At 43.0% G+C, this 6,958-nt stretch overlaps 2 non-coding genes across 2 annotated transcripts; both read right to left on the reverse strand.

The window, feature by feature from the left end:
• Positions 1 to 259: 259 nt before the first annotated feature.
• TRNAC-GCA lies at positions 260 to 331 on the reverse strand. Its single transcript has one exon. It is a non-coding gene; the product is annotated as a tRNA-Cys (tRNA).
• A 2,547-nt stretch (positions 332 to 2,878) lies between these two features.
• Positions 2,879 to 2,950, reverse strand: TRNAC-GCA. Its single transcript has one exon. It is a non-coding gene; the product is annotated as a tRNA-Cys (tRNA).
• Positions 2,951 to 6,958: the final 4,008 nt, after the last annotated feature.

Genomic DNA, 6,958 nt, shown 5'->3' on the forward strand with positions numbered 1-6,958 from the left:
TGTGTGTGGTTGGGGGACATCTGGTGTGGGGGTGTCTTTGGGTGTCTCTGGGTGTGTGGCTGTGTTTGTGTGTGTCTGGTGCAGGCAGGGTAGGTTTACATGAGCACACAGTTCTACTGTGAGGGAATTAATAAGCCAAGGCACCTCCATGAACCTGAGAGTGAGTGCCTCCTTAAATTTTGAGCCCTAGGCACCTTGCTTACCTCACCCTAGATCCAGTCTTTTAATGAAACTGCCAGGAAGAACAAAAGAAAAAAACAGGGGGCACCTGGATTTGAACCAGGGACCTCTTGATCTGCAGTCAAATGCTCTACCACTGAGCTATACCCCCTGATGCTATTATGCCCCCTATAAGCACTTATTCCACTTTTATGAGTTTCATCATACTTCATAAATATATGTGTGGCTGAGATTCCTCCTAGATTTAATTTCATCCCTGATTCCCTTCTAGCCACATCACCTCCTACTTTTCCCAGAGCATGTATGTTCATTCTCTTCTCAGAACTTAAAGCTCAGTGCTATATTCTCAGTCTAGCTCTCCAGTGTTTAAAATACCCACCAACTGCCCATAAATCTCCAAGCACATCAGTGAATGTTGTAAATATCATAGGCTGCCATCAAGTATTGGACATGGAGGAGGTCTTAACTGGGTATCCACAACTGGACTACAGAGGTTCATGTTCAACTCTGAATTACAGGCAAATATTGTATGTGTGCATGAATTGTATATTGTACATGATTTCATCAGATTTTCAAGGGGATCTCATCCAGGTGAACTGCCTCATTTTACAGCTGGAAAAAAAAAAAAAACAGTTAAGAAGTCCAAAATTCACCTTTGAACACCACAGATTCCTAGTTCCTTGAGTTCCAGTCTGAAAAGTTTCAATCTTGTGTATCTCCAAGATGGAGAAGAAAGGTCAAGGAAATCTCTGTCACTGCAGTAAGTTCTCCCTGATGAAGCCTGGCAGCTGCTGTGAAGCTAAGGAACCCACAGCCCCCAGAGGTCCAGCTCACAGCTCTCTGAGGGCCGTAGACGACCCTTCCCAGCCGCTCCACTCTGAGGTTCTACAGAAACCTCAGATTGCAAACCCAGTGTGCCCCAAACTACACTTGCTGTCTTCCTGCTCAAACCTGCATCTCCTCTTATTTTGCTTTGTTGTAATAATAATATAGTCCATATTTACTAAACACTTGCTATGTGCCAGGCTCAGTACTAAAAGTTCTAGCCATAACTTCCTGCTGAATCATCACCAAAAAATCCAACAGAACAGGTATTATTGTTAGCATACTGATTTTGCAAGTAAGGAAACTGAGGCACAGAGTGGCCATGCAGCTGGGAGGTGGTGGGGCCAGGATTTCTGTGTGGGCTCAGAGCTGGGTGCCAGGCCTGCCTATATAACCATCTGATCAGCCTCCTCCCTGTCTTGGTTGGTGACACCACTGTGTACTCAGTCATTTGGCCAAAGCATGTAACATGACTCTGGGTTTCTTCCAACCTCTCCTCCCCAGTACAAGTTAATCACAGGGTACTGCTGATTTTAGCTTTGCCATCACTTACGCCCACCCCCACCCCTGCACCGCAGTGCCACCACCTCCTAAATTGTTTCCCAGCCTCCACCCCTCACATCCATCCCCTACTGCTCCCACAGCAGCGTTTTAAAATCAGGTGCATCTAGGCCACTCCTCTTAAATACCTCCATGATAAACTGCAAGCCTCTCAGCACAACAAGAGTTCTTACATTTTGATCCCTGTCTGCCTCCTCAGCTTCAGCCTCCTCTGCTGACACTCCGCATAGCACATTTTGTGCTCCAGCTGCCTCCAACTGCATCCATCTGGCTCCAGCCTCTGCCCATGCAGTTCTCTCTACCTGGGACCCAACCCTCACTCACCGCACCCCTGCCTCTCCTCCACCTTCCCTCTGGTGAGATTCTGTGAGACCCTGACTTGCCATCAGCTCCTCTTGGAAGCCTCCTGTAACCTCCCTCCTCTGGACAGAGGTAATAGCTGTCTCCTCTGCATTCCTGAAGCTGGCCCAGCTCAGTCCAGCCCACATCTGTCTGACTTCTTATTTTACAGGCCTGCTTCCTGGCTGAGAGCACACTGAGTCCAGGGGCTGTGTCTTATTCACTTCTGGGTTCACACTTTGCACAATTCTGGCACATAATAGGTGCTCAGTGTATGTCATTCAAGCTAATTTAAAAATGCAGCAGTACCTGAGTTGTAGGCAGGAGTTAAACCTAGACTAAGGCCTGACCTCTGGCCCCAGCCTGGGTCCGGAATGCAGGCACCCAAGGTGGGGTGCTTGCTGCAGGAAATGAACTGGGGGTGGAAAGGTAATAGAAAGTCCTCAAGCTTTAGAGCAGGAAAGGAGTGCAGTTCCCTAAACTTTAGGCCAGTTCATGTTTATCCACAGCAGTGTTCTGTGAACAAGGACTCTATTCCCTGACTGCCCCCAGGACACTGTAAAGTGTGGACTCCATCACTAAGTTACTGAGTTTGCCCTGCAGCCAAATGTTCTAAAACTCTATGGACAGTTCTAACACCTTGGGAGCATTACTAAGTGGAATTTTGTGACAAAGATTTTAACAGAAAGAGAACAGAATGAGTAGTATAATGAAGTCATTGAGAACCATGCTCTGAGTTCAAATCCTGGACCTGAGCTTTGTAGTATCTCCAAGTCTCAGACTCCTCATGCAAAATGGAGATAATGTGTCTTGTAAAATTTTGATGAGAAATGAAGGAGGTAATTAACATAAAGAACATAGTCTGCCACCTGGCATATACTAAAGGGAAATTAGTGATTATTCAAAGAGCCATGAGCCACAGAAGATAAAAGTCAAAATCAATACGTATTTTTCTAAAGCATGAAGAATATGCAGGGGGCACCTGGATTTGAACCAGGGACCTCTTGATCTGCAGTCAAAGGCTCTACCCCTGAGCTATACCCCCACTGACATGGACTTGTTTTCATAATCTCTCTCTCTCTCAACATTATGGTTCTAAACACCTGCAGTAACTCAGAGGAACTATAATTAGAGAGAATGCTGCCTGGAAGAAATCTGGGCATCACAAGTCTTAGAATTTCATTATGAAAAAAGACCTGACTCCTGAGAATTAAGTTCTCTGAGCCTAGAAACTTAGACTTTCCATACCCAAAGCCTCTGCTGTCTGCCATATCTCATACAAAGTGAACCTTGGTTCCAGATTAAAATCCTCAGGTTTTCCACAAATAGCATCATCAGTATAATGTGATGATTGGATTCCTGTCATGCTTCCTTAGCCACGGCTCCCAGCAACTGAGATCCTCATTGCTCTTCTGACTTCACAGAACTGAACTCATAACTGGCACTAATAGACATTTGTTACATTAAACTGATTCTGGAAAAAATATGTATAAATAATGATTTGTGTGAGATAGCTTTTCCAAGACATAACTGTAAGATGATTTTACACAAAGACAGATGGTCAAGGAGATACACTCTTATGTAACATAACTTGCCTGAAACTTGGAATACTGCCAACTCCAAAAGGTCATTTGATGAAGAGAAATAAGGCTCCAAACAAGAGCCTCTTAACTGATTAAATCACCTATCCTATTCTTACCACCAAAGATTCCTTTTCACTTCCAAACACAACCACAGTTGTAGCACCCTGTATCCCTGAGCATCATAAACATCTCTTCTCCCCCTGATGAACTCTTCAGGTGCTTCTCATGGAAACTTACTTGCTTAAACCTGTAAGGAAGGCTTGCTTCTGCCAATTTCCTGACAACATGCATTATTGAGATCTTTTCAAAGGATCCTAGTGTGTCATGGTGGTGGTTGGTTGGGACCCCAGGAGAGGGGAGAGTCTCAATTACATTCATTTTCTCCCCTACCTCAGGCTGGAATTGAGAGCTAAGAAAAGAATCACATGCATTCTTTGCTCATTGTTCTTTTCTCACCCTGGACATTAGTGGGAGTAGAGATTTTAGCAATAACAGACGTCCTGTGTGCTTCATATTGAAGAACCCCAGTGTTGGAAGGGATTAGAGATCATTTATTCCAACCACTTCCTTTGCAGACTAAGAAACAGATGGAGTGAAAATGAAGAGCTCTGCTTAAAGTCAGACATAACAGTAGCAAGAGCAGAACCAAGGGTCCATTCCACTGCCAACTCCTTAGAGGCTCTTTGGAAGCCCCCAGTGCCTGGAACGATGCAGGTGCTCAATAAATGTTTGTGGGATAAATACCAAACTGTAGTTATATAGATAGACCAAATGTCCTAGTTTGCTGGGGATTCTCCTGGTTTTAGCACTGAATGCCCTGTGTCCCAGAAAATCCCTCAGAAAACCAGGCTGTGGTCGTTTGGTCACCGTAGATATGACCTTATTTTTTCTCATTCATAGTATTTCCAAAACCTAATCATTCACTTTCCACTTTCTCATTTTTTTTAACCATTTCACGTACATCCTATACTAGTATTTACTTAATATTTGACTTTAAATCAACCTAATATTTTTTATTTAGCCTCATCCTAAGCAAAAATATCCCTGAAATCATGCCAATTATATTTCTTTGTACTGCACATCAAAACAAATACAGAGCTTTGGATATTTGTTAAAATTGCATTTAGCACATGTTACACTTACAACTTGCCATGCACCCTTCTAAGTGTTTTACAAATACTGATTCATTTAATCCTTAAGACAACTCAATGAGAGAGGGACAATTATCATCTTTAGTTTATGATGAGGAAACTGAGGCACAGAGAGGTTAAACAACTTGTCTAAGGTCACACAGCTGTTAAATTTGTCCACAGTCCCTAAAGTCATCTTGGAAACACTCAGTGTTAACCGCAGTGTGATGATTAATTTTATGTGTCCATCTGAATGAGCCACAAGGTGCCCAGACATTTGGTGTCATTATTCAGGATGTGTCTATGCAGGTGTTTCTGGACGAGATCAACATGTGAATTGGTAAAGGAGTAAAGCAGATGGATCCTCTCTTTTTAGGTGGGCCTCTTCCAATCCACTGAAGAACTGAATAGAAAGATCAAGTAAATAAAAAAGACCGCAAATAACAAGTGTTGGAAATGATGTGGAGAAAAGGGAACCCTTATGCACTGTTGGTGGTGATGTAAATTTGTGGAAGAGTATGGAGATTCCTCAAAACACTAAAAATAGAACTACCATATGATCCTGCAATCCCACTCCTGGGCATATATCCAGACAAAACTATAATTCAAAAAGATACATGCACCCCTATGTTCATACCAGCACTATTCACAATAGCCAAGACATGGAAACAACCTAAGTGTCAATCAACAGATGAATGGATAAAGAAGACATGATACACACACACACATGTGTGCGTGTGCACAATGGAATACTACTCAGCCATAAAAAAGAAGGAAATTATGCCATTTGTAACAAGATGGATAGACCTGGAAGGTATTATGCTAAGTAAAATAAGTCAGACAAAGACAAAAGCTATATGTTATCACTTATAATTGGAATCTAAAAAGTAAAACAAATGAAGGAATATAACAAAACAGAAACAGACTCAGATACAGAGAACAAACTAGTGGTTACCAGTGGGGAGAGGGAAGGGGGAGGGGCAAGAGAGGGGAAGGGGATAAAGAGGCACAAACTACTACTACTAAATAAGCTACAAAGATATATTGTACAGCACAAGGAATATAGCCAATATTTTATAATAACTTTAAATGGAATACAATGTATAAAAATTTTGAATCACTATGTTGTACACCAGAAAATAATGTAACATTGTACATCAACTATACTTCAATAATAATAAATAAAAAAGAACAAGAGGGACCTCCTCCTGCCTGACTACTTTGAGCTGAGACATAAGTCTTTTCCTGCCTTTAGAATAAAACTGAAACATCAGCTCATCTGGATCTCCTGTTTGCTGACTACAGATCTTGGGACTTTTCAGCCTCCATAATCATGTGAGTCAATTACTTATCATAGGTATTTTTATATACATATATACATATTTTTGGTTCTTTTTCTCAGGCGACCCCTAATACACAGGACATGCTCTGGGAAGAATTGTTGGGCCTGTACTGGCCTTGAGGCGCCTGTCTATACTGTTGAGATTTCATATACTTCACTAGGCTCAGAACAGCACCTGCCAGAAGATTGGGGTCCAGTAATGATGGTAAGCTGAACTGATGTTGTATTCCTAACTCCCTTCTCCCTTCACACACATGTGAATTTGCTCTCATTGTCAAAATATAAACAAAAGTAAAAGTTCATATGTTTTAAAACTATAAGTTACAGGAGCCAAATAATCTGGCTTGAGTTCCAAAGATTTACGTTGCAAGAAAAAAAGTTCCAGACATCCGTTGCACAACAATGTGATTATACTTAACACTAATGAACTGTACACTTAAAAATGATTACCATGATAGGGTTGAGGAGAAGATGGTGAAAGAGTAAGATGCAGAGATCACTTTCCTCCCCACATAAACATCAGAAATACATCTACACGTGGAACTGCTCCTATAGAACACCCACTGAAGGCTGGCAGAAGACCTCAGACCTCCCAAAAGGCAAGAAACTCCCCACGTACCTGAGTAGGGAAAAAGAAAAAAGAAAAAACAGAGACAAAAGAATAGGGACAGGACCTGCACCAGTGGGAGGGAGCTGTGAAGGAGGAAAGGTCTCCACACACTAGGAAGCCCCTTCATGGGCGAAGACTGCGGATGGTGGAGGGGGGAAGCTTCGGAGCCACGGAGGAGAGTGCAGCAACAGGGGTGCGGAGGGCAAAGCAGAGAGATTCCCACACAGAGAATCAGTGCCAACCATCACTCACCAGACCAAGACGCTTGTCTGCACACCCGCCAGGGCGGGCGGGGGCTGGGAGCTGAGGCTCGGGCTTCGGTCGGATCGCAGGGAGAGGACTGGGGTTGGCGGCGTGAACACAGCCTGAAGGGGTTAGTGCAGCACAG

The sequence above is a fragment of the Balaenoptera musculus genome, chromosome 4 (assembly GCF_009873245.2).
Source record: "Balaenoptera musculus isolate JJ_BM4_2016_0621 chromosome 4, mBalMus1.pri.v3, whole genome shotgun sequence".
In the NCBI taxonomy this organism is placed as follows: Eukaryota; Metazoa; Chordata; class Mammalia; order Artiodactyla; family Balaenopteridae; genus Balaenoptera; species Balaenoptera musculus.